Here is a 14,073-nt window from a genome sequence, read left to right as displayed (position 1 = left end):
CTTCTTTAAAATCCATACCCAACGTGGAGAAAGTAGTTTCTTAACCCTATTTCGGTTCATATTCTATAATTAAACTCACGTTTTCCCTATCTGGTGTTACATGTAACTTCACCGAAAGTTTGATTTCTGAAGAATGACGAGAAATTTAATTTTCAGTTCCACTTATAGGATATTGGGTCTGTACTTCTCGATAGCTGCCTGTTAGATTATTTCATTATGCAATTTATAGTATTTTAATTGATTCGATGCATTTGAATATTAGTGGATACTCCTCATTATGTGCTTTCGTTCTCTGTGATAGTTCCACATCAAGTTTTTAACACGTTTCAGTGAATAGTAGTTGACTTGGTCTTAAATAAAATGAACGTTGGGGGTAGGCATCATGCCCTAAACCAGAAATGGGTACTCCCATGGCCATTAAATAAGTGGTTCATTGTAACAAATAGACTAAACTATTGGTGTATAAAATTGGTGTAAAATAGGAATCGGTTTAGGGGTACGAATTGGTGTAAAAGGGATATTTTACATGGTACCCCTTATTTTTTCGACTTTCTACATGGTAACCTTACACTTTTTAAAACATACATGGTACTTCTAATTGTTGTCATTATCACTAAGTGTATCCATGAACTTTCTTTTCCGTCAATTAAACTTAGTTTTAACTGATGACTTGGACGCGTAACCAAGCTTGTCATTTGTTATCCAATGATATAAGGACTCTATTAGGCTCAACATCCATATCGACCCTAATATTTATTGATATATGGGTTAAAAAAAAATTGACGGAAAATTCATTGATCCCTCGCCAAATTATCACGACCTGATATACCGTTTGCCAGTCTATGTGGAAATTGGGCCAAAGCCCAAAATTTCGCTGAAATTGCTAGGAGCATCCCAAAGAGGCACGAGCCTTTATGCAATGTAAGGAGCCTCTCCTTATTTCCCTAAAGACGCGAGGAGCAATAGCTCCTCATTCACTTCGTCTTCCTCACACAAATACACTATAAACACCAAAAATAGCCATTTTCGGTCTTGTTTTCTTGCTTCTATTTCTGCCCTTGTCCTTATGTCATCTCAAGGTATGTAAATCCTCTTGATTCCATTTGAATTTGCTTGCCTTTTTGTTGATTGAATTTGGGTGAAACCTTAACCCTTTAGAAATCGATTTGGGCGTTTTTGTTTTGCCCACTTTTGAGTGGAATTAATGCTTGCATTAGGTTAGAAACCTATTTAGGAGTATAGGGGTACTTTTAGTTTGCATTTTGGTCTCCATTCCTGCTCCCTAAGTGCGAAAAACGTGAGTGAGACGAAAGACCGTCTCATTTCACAATGTTGTGCTTGTTTGCTCGAGTTGTGTGCCCCACTAGGTTGCATTGTAGTCGGGGAAGGTCGTCTTTGCTATGTTAAGCCTTCGTTGGGTGTTAGGGGAAAATTTTTGCATTTTGCCTTTATCAGACGGTTTTATGCTAACGAAATAAGCGTTTGGGCTCAAACTGAGCCATTTTGCTTTGAAATGGACCTTAACGGTAGTTTAGGTCATTTTCGGGCGTGATCAAGTCACGTAGCTTTGTTGTGATCGTAATTTGAATTTTTGACCCGTTTGTGCTCAATTTGGCTTAAAATTGCCTTTTTTGAGCCGTGTAAAATGCCCAGTTGTGTCAGGAATTTTTGTCGCTTATTTTTGCAGACCTTGTGTGGGCCTGAGGGTGTTGGGTTATTTTTGTAGTTGTCGATGTTTTTTTTGCTGTTGTTTTAAGTCGTCTTTTGCTTGAAAAGAAGGGCGAGTCGCTTTTTTTGTAAGCTTTTTTATGCTAGATGGGATTGGGCGGGTTTGTCCTTGCTGTTGTTAGGTGATTGTGTTTTTGGGGTTTTGCCCGTTTTGTGCCGTCGTAGTGCCGAAATTTCGGCTGACGTTTATTTTTGTTTTGGTTTCAGGCGAGTGTTCAGGGGTTGCTAGGCTCGCTGGGTCCGAGGCTGAGGCCTTGGAGGAGGAGGAAGATCGAGGAGGAGGGACGACTGTCGTTCCGTCTTTGTCCAATTGTGCTTTGTCATGGTGGCCTTTGTCCAGCCTTTAATCACGTGTTATCATTGGCTGTTGTCTGCAGAGATTTGGACGTCTGATGATTGGGGTTCAATACCAGGGCGTCGCATTACGTCGCTGCTTTCGATCGTCGCTGAATTCTGATGATTGGGGGTCAACATAGGGGGTGACAGCCCATGTCGTGGCTTTTATTCATCGCTGAATTCCGATGATTGGGGGTTAACGTCTATGAGATTCCTGAAAAAATCTCCTTTTTGAAATAAGTAAATAATATGGAGTCGCCAGTAGGTTTTATAAAAAACATACAAAAACAATTTTAACGGAAAAAACCCTTTTGATCCCTGGAATGGGGACTGATCCCTCACTCGGGTCTAAACCAAAGATCGCGGATTCGAGGGTAAAGGTACGGTCAGGGAAGATGTTAGGCACCTGGACCGCCCATCAAACCGACGGCCTCTACTATTTATTTGTAATACTATATATTTGACGAAATTAATAAAAGAACACGAAAAAGGCACAAATTATTTACAAGGACAAATTAATAGGTTAGTTTATATACAATAACTCAAACAATAGGATAAATATAGAGAGAATAAATGAAAGAGCAAAATCTATCTATATATATAAAAGAGAGTTTTTTCGAGCGATCTGAGAGCGTCCACATCATCAAAAATCAATTTAGGAAAGTATAATTTTTTATGTAAAAAATAAAGTGTAAAATCTTTTAATTATTATAATATGTATATTTCCTTATATTCAAGTATATTTCCAATTTTTATATCAAACTTTTACTTTTCATTTGGCAAAGAAATATCGTTAAAAAAATTATGAAAATAATATAATTAGCTTTGTGTTAAAAAATGCTATCATTAGAGTATAAATTTCATATTATTTGCACATATTAAAGATGGTGTACTTCTTAATACGTAAAATTGTGTACTTTTTAGTATGTTTTGTCCCACATTGGAAAATAAGTAGGTGTGGTGAATATACTACATATAAATAGTAGAATTGTCCCACACCGAAAGATTAGTATAAGGTGATGTGATCCTATGATTATAAATAAGATGCATATTTGGAACTTATGTATCCACCCAAAATTTTTTGAGTCTCATAAATATTGTTTTAAAGAGCTCTTAAGATTTTTTATCATTATCTACGATATGATATAAAAAATAAAGTGGAAATCGTTGGGAACTACCCGGGAAAGAGTTAAGAACATGAACAAGAAAATCAAAAAATAACTAAAGGTTTTACTAATGGTAATCTCCTGACACAATACAAAACTAAAGATTTTACTAATGGTTGTCTTCTGAATGCAGTAATAGAGCGTTAATGAGTCGTTATATGTACGATGTAGAGATCCATATCTAATGATCGAGACTAAGTGATTTTACCTTCAAAGAAAAAAAATATGTATACAATAGTGATTTTTTAAGAAGAGACATGTATTTCTTGGTATATTATATCTTTCACATTGAAAAATAATGTAGGCATTATGAACATACTACGTCTAAATAATTAAATTATGTATCTCACATTGAAATAATAGTATACGGTAGGGTGATTCTATAAATATAAATAGGAGGCATCCTTGAAACTTATGTATTAATCCAAAATTTTTTGATATAAAAGATATAGACTTTTTAGCATGTTATATGTCCCACATTGAAAAATAATGTAGGTGTTGTGAATATATTATGTATAAATAATAGATATGTCCCATATATATACATTTTCTATATTATATTAAAGTGATGTTTATAATTTTGATATAAAAACTTTATATTTCATTTGAAAACAAAGTGTCGTATGAAAATTATATAATTAGATTGTGACAAAAAAATGCTATCATTAGAGTGTATATTGTATTGTATTGTATTTTCTCATTATTAAATCGGGTTGATGTCAAAGTAGGTGCAAAAAAAAAATGGTGTACTTAGTATGTTATTTGTCCTACATTGAAAAGTAATGTAAGTGTGGTGAATATACTATGTATAAATATTAGAATTGTTCCACATCGGAAGATTATCATAAGGCATGGTGATCTTATGATTATAAATAGAATTCATAACCCAAAATCTTTTGATTCCCTTAAGTATTATCAGGGGTAACTCTTAAAAGAGTTTGTATTACTGTCTCTACAATAATGGTTTCTAACCTAAGTTAATGTTTGGAAAATCTTTTAGTTATTATAATATATACTATGTATTTCTTATTTTATATTCAAGTAATGTTTCTAATTTTTATATAAAAACTTTTAAATTTCATTTGACAAAATAATGTAGGTAAAAAAATTATGAAAATAATATTATCAGATTCATGGTAAGAAATGCTATCATTAGAGTATATATAGATTTCATATAATTTGCACATATTAAAGATGGTGTATTTCATACTATGTTATATCTCCACATTGAAAAATAATATAGGTGTGATAAATATACTACATATAAAAAATAGAATTTTCTCATATCGAAATATAGAATAAGGTGGGTGATTTTATGAGCATCCTTGGAACTTAGGCATCAACCCAAAATCTTTTGAGTCGCTTAAGTATTGTCTTGGAGAGCTCTTAAAAGTTTATATCATTATATTTTCTACCTATAGATTTTATATGTCCCATATTGAAAAATAATGTAGGTGTGGTAAATATACTATGTTTAAATAATATAATTAGAATTGTGTTAAAAAATATTCTATCATTAGAGTATAGGTTCTTATCATTTGCACATATTTTAATTATGACAAAAAAAATAAATAGAAAACAAACGTCCATGGTAGCATGTGTAATCTATCAAAGTTCAAGGTTACCATGAGAAATTTCCAATATTATAATGATATAGTTAATAAAATTTGCATTTAAAAGAGAGATATCCGTACCAATAAAACAATAAAGGGGGTATTACTTTTTAATATTTATTTTATTGCCACGACATCAAACTTAACGTCCATTTAACAGCCTTTACATTAGGGGGTACCATGGACAAAAAAATGGAACCTCAAGGGTACTATAGGCAGATTTTTAAAAGTAGGGGTAACATGGAAAATCTAACAAAATTAAGGGGTACCACAGGAAATTTCCGTATCTCAATTATGTTAAATTTTTTTTGAAGAAAAACAACGTACAAATATTAATGGAGAGTACTTGATCATATTATTAAATTTAAATATAACTATTAGATATAATGAGCAGCAATTATCTGTATTCGGTATTCGAGATCTGGTTGGATGTCGAACTAAGTACAAAAAAGATGGAATAATTCTGAGTATGTTATTTGTCCTACATTGAAAAATAATGCAGGTTTGATAAATATATATTACGTATAAATATTAGAACTAGTTTTGTGCCCCGTGCAATGCACGGGATGTTTAATATTCACTTTTGCTTAATATATTTCTATGACACACATATTACTCATAAAAGATAAGTAAAATACTCAAACAGTTATCTTTATATTTATCTCCTTTCCTTTATGTTGTGTAATGTGAAATAATCCTACTTCGTTTATTACCATCGTTAGACTTTGAATTTGTTATTATAGTAGTTAAAACGGATACACAATGCAAATAAATAGAGCGATAAATCGTAGATTCTTGACTCGGGAAGCTAAACTTATGTAAAGTTCAACGTATTTATTACATTAGTAAGTACACTTATTAAGAAGAGCAAGCTTAGGCGCTTAGGTTCAAGCATTAATACTATACAAGCTAATTCATGGGGTCTTTTCATATTCTTTCTTTATTTTTGTACAATGATAATATTTTATGGTATATATTTTCGTTTTTTCTCATCGGTGACGGTAAAGAATAAGCCAACTTGGCATTTGAATCATCGGTGCAATTCACGTAGTGTCTCGTGTTACATGTTTGCTATTTAACTCTCTGATCAAGTAGCCTTATTGAAATCACGCACTTTTCCCTGCTCGAACCTAGTATCTCAATTAAGATACAAATAATAGGAATATATCCAAAACCTTAAAGAGATACTAATAACATTGACAACTTCCCTCAAATAAAAAAAAAAAAAAATTAACATTGACAACTATAATTGGTAATAACTTACACCATTGATGCCCAAGAATATGGATGGGCACTTTAAATTCACTTCTTGTTAGAAATTTAATAATGGAAGAGTATAAATTCTTAAATATAAATGACATTAATTAAGAAAGTGATTCACAGCCAATACTTGGTTCTAATATTCGTTATTCTAGAAGAGTGATTGCCTATTCAAACACCCAAAATGAAGATATCGACAAACAATTATTGAAAAATCATAATGGTACTTTTGTATCATATAAACTCTTATGTAAAGCTAAAGTACACAGGAAATTTGTAACATGTATCCTTTTAATAATTACTCGTAACTTTTACTTTTAAATGGGTAATTAGTTATATTGAATAGATAGGTTTTTCACATGTTTGTGTAAGGCTGTTTGGTCTGTAAGTAAAATATCCCATATAAAGAGCAAAAATGCAAATAAATGATTATTGAGACAGAGAAAGTAGTAATACTTTTGCATTATCTCGTTTTGAACAATTTACTCTATAAGAATTATAATAGTTTGATACAAAGTGAGTTATTCAGACCATTAGTATCAATCTAAAGTGAACTTGTAGTGAAACAGAAGTACTTCAAAAACAATCATGAACAAATATTGGTCAGGGGCAAGAACAGTATCCAACTGTTGGCCACCAATTTCAAGAATCTTCACGTCAGTCATGGATCAACAATTTGGTATAGACATGAAGCTTTGTACATAGGCAGTATAACGATCGAACGCACTTGGTTCATGTTTCCATTACTCCACCTGTAATTTTGGACAACATTACTTTGAATTGTATAAATTGCATGCTTAATCAATACCACAACTAACAAATAAGGAGTTAGCATACTCATATAAATAGATTTTTCGTAAAATCCTAGGATCATATCTATTTAGCATGTCATGGATTTCACTTCCCTACGTACTGATTTAAAATATATACAGATGTCTCAATCGTCGAAAGCTACCTACACCGCTACACATATTATGTTGGATTGGCTTAAATGGGGCATTCTTAGCAACCGAGCCGCTATCTTATTATCAGTCACACTCCTACTCAACATTAGTAACTTGCATAATTTCGTGTTTTCTTCCTTGAATGAAGTTGAAACTGAGAATTATCCGGAGTAATACATAGAGAAAACAAAAACGGGAAAAAAGTGTTTAAAATTAAATGCTCTAAAAATACACGTGTAAATTTAACACGTTAAAGTTGGCGTACCTGGAAATTATTTGTGATATATCGAAACAACTCAAACCACGCCACCGTACTATAAATTGCAAGAACAAAGTCAATCATTTTATTTTACAAAATACAAAAAAAAAAGATGTAATCAAAGATTTCCCTCTCTATATGAGATTCTCCCAACAACTAAGATGTTGTAATTTGTACCAACTTATAGGGTTTGAATGATTCTAATCGATTGAACAACAAAATCACAAGGAAACACTACAAAATCAAACAATACAAAAATAAAACTGTACCTGGGAAAATCCAATTATCGGCCTTGGTACTCGGTTGGACAACTTCAAAAAAAAGAGAAGAAAATGAGAAGAATATTGAAACATGATTGTAGCTTGTCCGCAGCAATTGAGGATAACATTGAACATTATTTATACAGTAAATTGTAAATGATGCATTTCTCGAGGTGTTGTTGAAACGCACGATCATTTCGGCTACTTTGCTTCTATATTTAAGCATATTGGCGCTTGGTTTCCTAGTCCTCAAAGTCCTCAATAATTAATTTGCCTTTAATCTGATTAAATTCCTCTTTAATGACTAACTTTTCAGTATCCATTTGGTTTACTATTGTAAGATCCATTTGGTTTACTATTGTAAGACGACTTGACTAACCTTTGGAGAATTGCAAATAAGATGAGCTGGCTTGGCCACGTGAATCAATAGAATGTTTAAAATTGGGCTTTTTATGTTATTTTATAGATCTACTGTAATATTTATAGGTGTTTTTGAGGAGAAGAGTTATTTATGTTAAATGATGAATTATGAGCATTCACGACAAAGAAGCGTTTTGAAAATAAGACGAATAGAGAGAAAATTTATGTTAATGTTTATCTCTCTATCTTCTATCATTAATCATTAATTAATTCACTATAATCATCGGTTTTTGCTCAACTTCAAGCAATTTTAACCGCACGTGGCATTCCTTAATCAAACGTGTCATTTCATAATCCTACGTGGCTTTGTCTACGTGGCATTTATGAGTCATTTTAGCCTAGGCTTTTAATAGTATTTTATAGATTGTCCCACATCAGAAAAAAAATCCAATTTTTGTGAATATATTACTTATAAATAGTAGAATTGTCCCACATCGAAAGATTAGTATAAGGTGAGGTGATTATATGATTATAAATAAGAGTTAATCCACGTATATATTAATCTTTTATTTTTTTTTGAAAGAGATTTTTTAATAATATGTAAACAAATTATTAGACCTATAATGTAAACATTAAACGCTTATAATGTGTTTTTTTTTTCATTATAAATAAGCTAATTACCCCGTTGCAACGCACGGGCATTCAAACTAGTAAAGAGTAAAAAAAACTTATTCAATTTTGGTACCCTCACGCCTATCCGGATGTTGACTATTAATGAACTATTAATGAATTTCGACTTTGTCGTAAATTAACGGCTTTTATGCGCTTATATAGAAACTGGGACGATATATTTGAATGGTTTGATTTGAAACTGAGATAGAATATTTGAGACGGTATATGAAAGAGAGTATTAAATTTGAATCTTGTCTGATTTATAATTTGTGGGTGTATGTATATTTGTGTGTATCTCCGTCTGTCCCTGGAATTGTGTCGTATATGAGTATTTATAGCGGCTTTGGTTTGAGTTTGACAAAATTTATGAAACCAAATAAAATTGAGTTGGGCCGATTTTTGTTATCTCACCCTCTGTTGTTGTTGTTGTTTTTTTTTTTTTTTTTTTTTTTTTTTTTTTTTTTTGGTACAGATGAGGGGCATAGCCCCGAAAATTAACTACTAGCTATTACACGGGGAATAGCTACCCCAAAAATGTCCTCTCTAAGGATAGTACGTAACTCATGGAACGGGTTATCAATGAAAGTTGGAATGGTGCTTGAATTAACTCCTCGATTAGCTAATAAGTCCGCTGCTCTATTTGCCTCCCTATATGCGTGATCCAACTTCACAATCCAGCTTGATTCCCTCATAAGAGCCTGGCATCTTTGCACTATAAATTTCAAATTGTTGGTAACTGGCTGGCCTTCGTTGATCATACTAACACATTGGACATTGTCCATATTGACAATCAATCTTGTAACATTCAAAGATCTCGCTCTTTCTAGACCCGCAAGCAAAGCAAGAAGCTCGGCCTTCATGGATGAACAAATACCACAAGAGAAATAATAAGCGGTGACAAAATTACCCGTTTCATCTCGGAAGATCCCTCCCCCTCCTGCGGGTCCCGGGTTGCCTTTCGATGCTCCATCAGTATTTAACATAGTCCATAAATGCGGAGGAGGAAGCCACCTGATATTTACCTCCACATTCGCTGACCTCGGCACTGGTATAAAGATGTCAAATCGGTCAAAAGCTTCTTTTGTAGTCTCAAATTGCTTGTACAGGAAGTCCCTTGGATCCGTGGGATTGTCATTATCACGCCCAAATACGATGTTGTTCCTCCATTTCCATATCCACCAACACGTTATAGCAAAATAAATTGGCCAATCCGCGACTGAAGATTTGACATCATCACTAGCATATTTCATGAGCCAATCCGAGAAATTAGACTGGTAAAAGAAATTATTATGGGAATTAACACCGATTAAATCCCATATTTGCTGTGAAACGGTGCACGATCGAAGTAGGTGATCTGTGGTCTCCTCTTCCATCCCGCACCTTGGGCACATAGGGTCAGTCCCCATGTTTCTTTTAACTCGATTAGAATTAACCATAAGACGGCCATGGGCTGCTAACCACAAAAACATACGGACTCGTTGTTGGACTGGGATACGCCATATAGTTCGCCATACGGGGGATTCGGGTAAAGTAGACTCATCAGTGCCTCTTAAGTACCCCAAAGCCGATTTAATAGAGAACTTATCTGAAGATGTACCCTTCCAATATAGCGAGTCTACTTGGTCGGGATCGTCAATAAGAGTAATAGAAGCTATTTTTTGCAGCATCTCTTGTGGTAGGAAGTCGGAAAAATTGTCCCATTTCCAGCCGGATTGTTTGCACCACATTTCACTTACTGTCATGCCCAATATACTTTCTGGAATAGGAGCTAAATTATGATCCGATAGACATATCCCGTCTACCCACGCGTGGTCCCAAAATAAAGTACGTCGTCCATTACCAACCGCTGTCGCTGCTCCTCTGACTATAGTTCTAGCTTGTGACGATATACCTGCCCATACATTCGACATATTGTTCTTGGGTTGGAAGATATCTATATCACACCGGCTATTACAATACTTTGAGCGTAGGACCCGAGACCATAAACTGCTTGGCTCAGCAAGGACTCGCCATCCTAATTTTGTTAGAAAGGCCGCATTTGCTTGTCGAGCGGAAGTAATACCAATACCGCCCATGGACTTTGGTTTTTGAACGTTCTCCCAAGAAATAAGGTGTATTGATTTTTTGGTATAATTTCCTCCCCATAAGAAACGACGTGCTTTTTTGTCAATATTATCACAAACAGACCGCGGTAACTTAGCGGTTTGCATACTATAATTGGCCATTGTAGTCAAAGTGGACTGCGTGAGAGTAGCTCTTCCAGCGAGAGACAACCGTTTGGTACACCATCCAGCTAACCGGTTGTTAATCTTCTCTTCTAAATGAGCGAAAGTATGTCGAGTGACCTTTCCGTTAATAGTTGGCATGCCTAAATAGGTCCCTAAGTCCTCTGTTTCATCGAAACCAAGAGCATCGCACACCGAGGTTCTTGTTTCCGTAGCCGTGTTGCTGGAAAAGAAAACACGAGATTTGGCCTCACTGATTTTTTCCCCTGACACACTACAAAAATTATCAAGGATATACCGCATAACTATTGCCTGGTCCTCCGTCGCTTCACCAAATAATACCATGTCATCCGCAAAGAAAAGATTGGTTATGAAAGGTCCATCACGGCTAAGCCTTATAGGATTCCAGTTTTTATGACGGACTTCTAAATCGATTGCTTGCTGGAGCTTTTCTAAGCACATAACGAAGAGGTAAGATGACAAGGGATCACCTTGTCGGACTCCTCGCGTGGGTTTGAATTGTTCAGTTGGTTCCCCATTCCATAAAATTTGCATCCGAGGAGATTGTACGCATTCCATGATCACGTCCACTAGTAAGCCGGGGAGACACATATCTTTTAGGGTGGCGTATATAAAGTACCATTTAAGCCGATCATAAGCTTTTTCAAGATCGATTTTAATGGCCATAATCCCTTTATTACCTCTCTTTTTACGCATCGAGTGGATAGCTTCTTGAAATATAACAATGTTGTCTGTAATTTGGCGACCCGGAACAAACCCGCTTTGAGTCTCGGAGATAACATAAGGAAGGATTTTTCTTATACGGTTTGCTACCGTTTTGCTAATAATTTTATAGGCTACATTGCATAGACTAATGGGTCGGAATTGAGTAATTGATTCGGGAGTATTTACCTTTGGTATTAGGACTAAGTGAGTATCGTTTAAACCGTCAGGAATGCCCTTACCCTCCAAAGCTTTGAGGACCATGTCGCATAATGAGGCTTCAACGAGCGGCCAATTCTTCTGGTAAAACAAAGCTTGAAATCCATCCGGTCCCGGAGCTTTGAGCGACCCCATATGATTAATCACATTTTGAATTTCTGCTTTGGAGTACCACTTTGTTAACAACTCCCAATCTTTAGAATTAAGCTCCTGGAATAAATCCCATGGAATTTTGTTCATGTCGACGGGTAACTGATCATCCGTATACAGTTTTTTAAAATAGTCGACCACAATTTTCTTTACTTCTGCCGGTTCATCATTCCACTGGCCATCGTTGTTCCTCAATGTAGTAATGCGATTACGCCATCTTCGAACTAGAGTACTCACGTGAAAATATGACGTGTTCCGGTCACCATCTTTTATGAAATCGAGTCTCGATTTTTGGTACCACAAAAGTTCCTCTCGAGCTAATACTTCATCCAATTCTTTTCGTAATTTCGCTTCTAAAAAAATAAGGTTACGTTTCCTGGATATCGAAAGTTCGCGCTGACACCCTTCGATTCTAGCTGTTAGCGAACGTTTTTGCTTAAAGATATCTCCAAAGACGTCTTTATTCCACTCTTGAAGTTTATTAGATAAAGTCTCCAGACGAGATTGAAAGTTCCCATTCACAGGCCAACTAGTATGCACAAAGTCTCTAAATTTTTCGTGTGTCATCCAACACGCTTGGAAGCGGAACGGTTTATTAACTACATTCAAGGGAGCGAACCCGTTTGGAGAAATTAAAAGTGGACAGTGATCTGATTGAATGGCTGGAAGATGACGAACCATGGCTTCCTCAAACATGGTTCCCCAATCCGCATTACATAACGCTCTGTCAAGTCTTCCGCTCTGTCGCGTTTCAGGGCTGTTTCCGCGTGCCCATGTATGTAACGGGCCAGTAAAGGCCAATTCTATGAGCTCGCAGTCCTCAATCCAATTGTTAAAGTTTTCACATCGTCTAGCCATATTTGTATCACCTCCATGGCGTTCACTTTGAGACCGTGTTTCATTGAAATCTCCTGCAAGTAACCACGGTTTATTATTTTGTCGAGCAAAGGATTCTAACTCGGCCCAAAGCTCTCTTCTGTTGGTGGGGTTGGGACTGGCATACACAGCTGAGAAAAACCAAGGAAATTCGCCGTTTCTTGATACTTCGATAGTAATATATTATTGGTGTTCTGCTATCGATTTAACCGAGACAGTATTTGTTTTCCAATAGAACCAAATTCCTCCACTAAATCCAATTGCATTAACTCTTGAATGACCGTCATAATCTAGGATATTTCCTAACTTTACAGCATGATCTCCATTCATATGAGTTTCGACAAGAGCGAGGACAGCAGGTTTATAAGTACGGACTACCTCCTTAATGGCACTAATTTTGTTCTTGCTACCGGTTCCTTGAACATTCCACACCATGAGTTTGATATGGGGTAGGTTAGGACATAAATTTGGAATTCTTGTATTCATATGATCAGGTAAATAATTTAGAGAAGATAGATATGCACGACTTACTAGCTTAAGGATGTTATCAATACTCCATGGTATCGACATCTCTATCATTAGACTCGAAGGATTGTCCTTCGCTAACTGAACCTTGATGTCCATGACTGGACACTCCGATATCATCACTCCCAAGTAAGGAGCGGGCATTGTTGGCCAAGTCGATATTTTCATCACTTGGGTTGGCGGTATGACTTCTATCTGGGGGTTTTGCGGGAGGCATCGAGGTTGTGGCAGGGGGCGGTCTAGATAAGAGAAATAGGGATGAGGATTCATTAGGTTGTACGGTTGTTTGAGTTTGTAATGGTTGCTCCTCTGTATTCAAAGAAACAGGGGAAACGTGTGAGTTTTTGGAGGGGTTTGGTTGAATGGTATTAGATTGGTAATTGGTAATATCTTTTAGAGGTGGGGATGGAATATTAGGATTATTTGGTGTATTATTTAGTTTGATAATAGGTTAGAAATTTTTATCTTTTGTGGACAATCTCGTGGGATCTTTTGTGGCAATTTTGGAGGAGTCTATTATGGGATTTTTTCCTAAATTTTTTGTGGGAATATTTTGTGATAGTAAATTATCAGTACGTTTATTTAGGCGAGTAATCTTTTGCTTGATTCTCGAAGATTGGAAGGTAATTTGTGGAGCTAGATTGGTTTTATTCGAGGAAGGATTAGGAACTTCACTGAAATTATGGAGAGAATTTGGATTCTCGATATTGCTTGAAAGGATACCAAATCTCGACCCTGATTGATTAGGATTGTTTCC

This window comes from Silene latifolia, chromosome Y, assembly GCF_048544455.1.
Source record: "Silene latifolia isolate original U9 population chromosome Y, ASM4854445v1, whole genome shotgun sequence".
NCBI classification, from domain to species: Eukaryota; Viridiplantae; Streptophyta; class Magnoliopsida; order Caryophyllales; family Caryophyllaceae; genus Silene; species Silene latifolia.
This window is presented reverse-complemented; position numbering follows the sequence as displayed.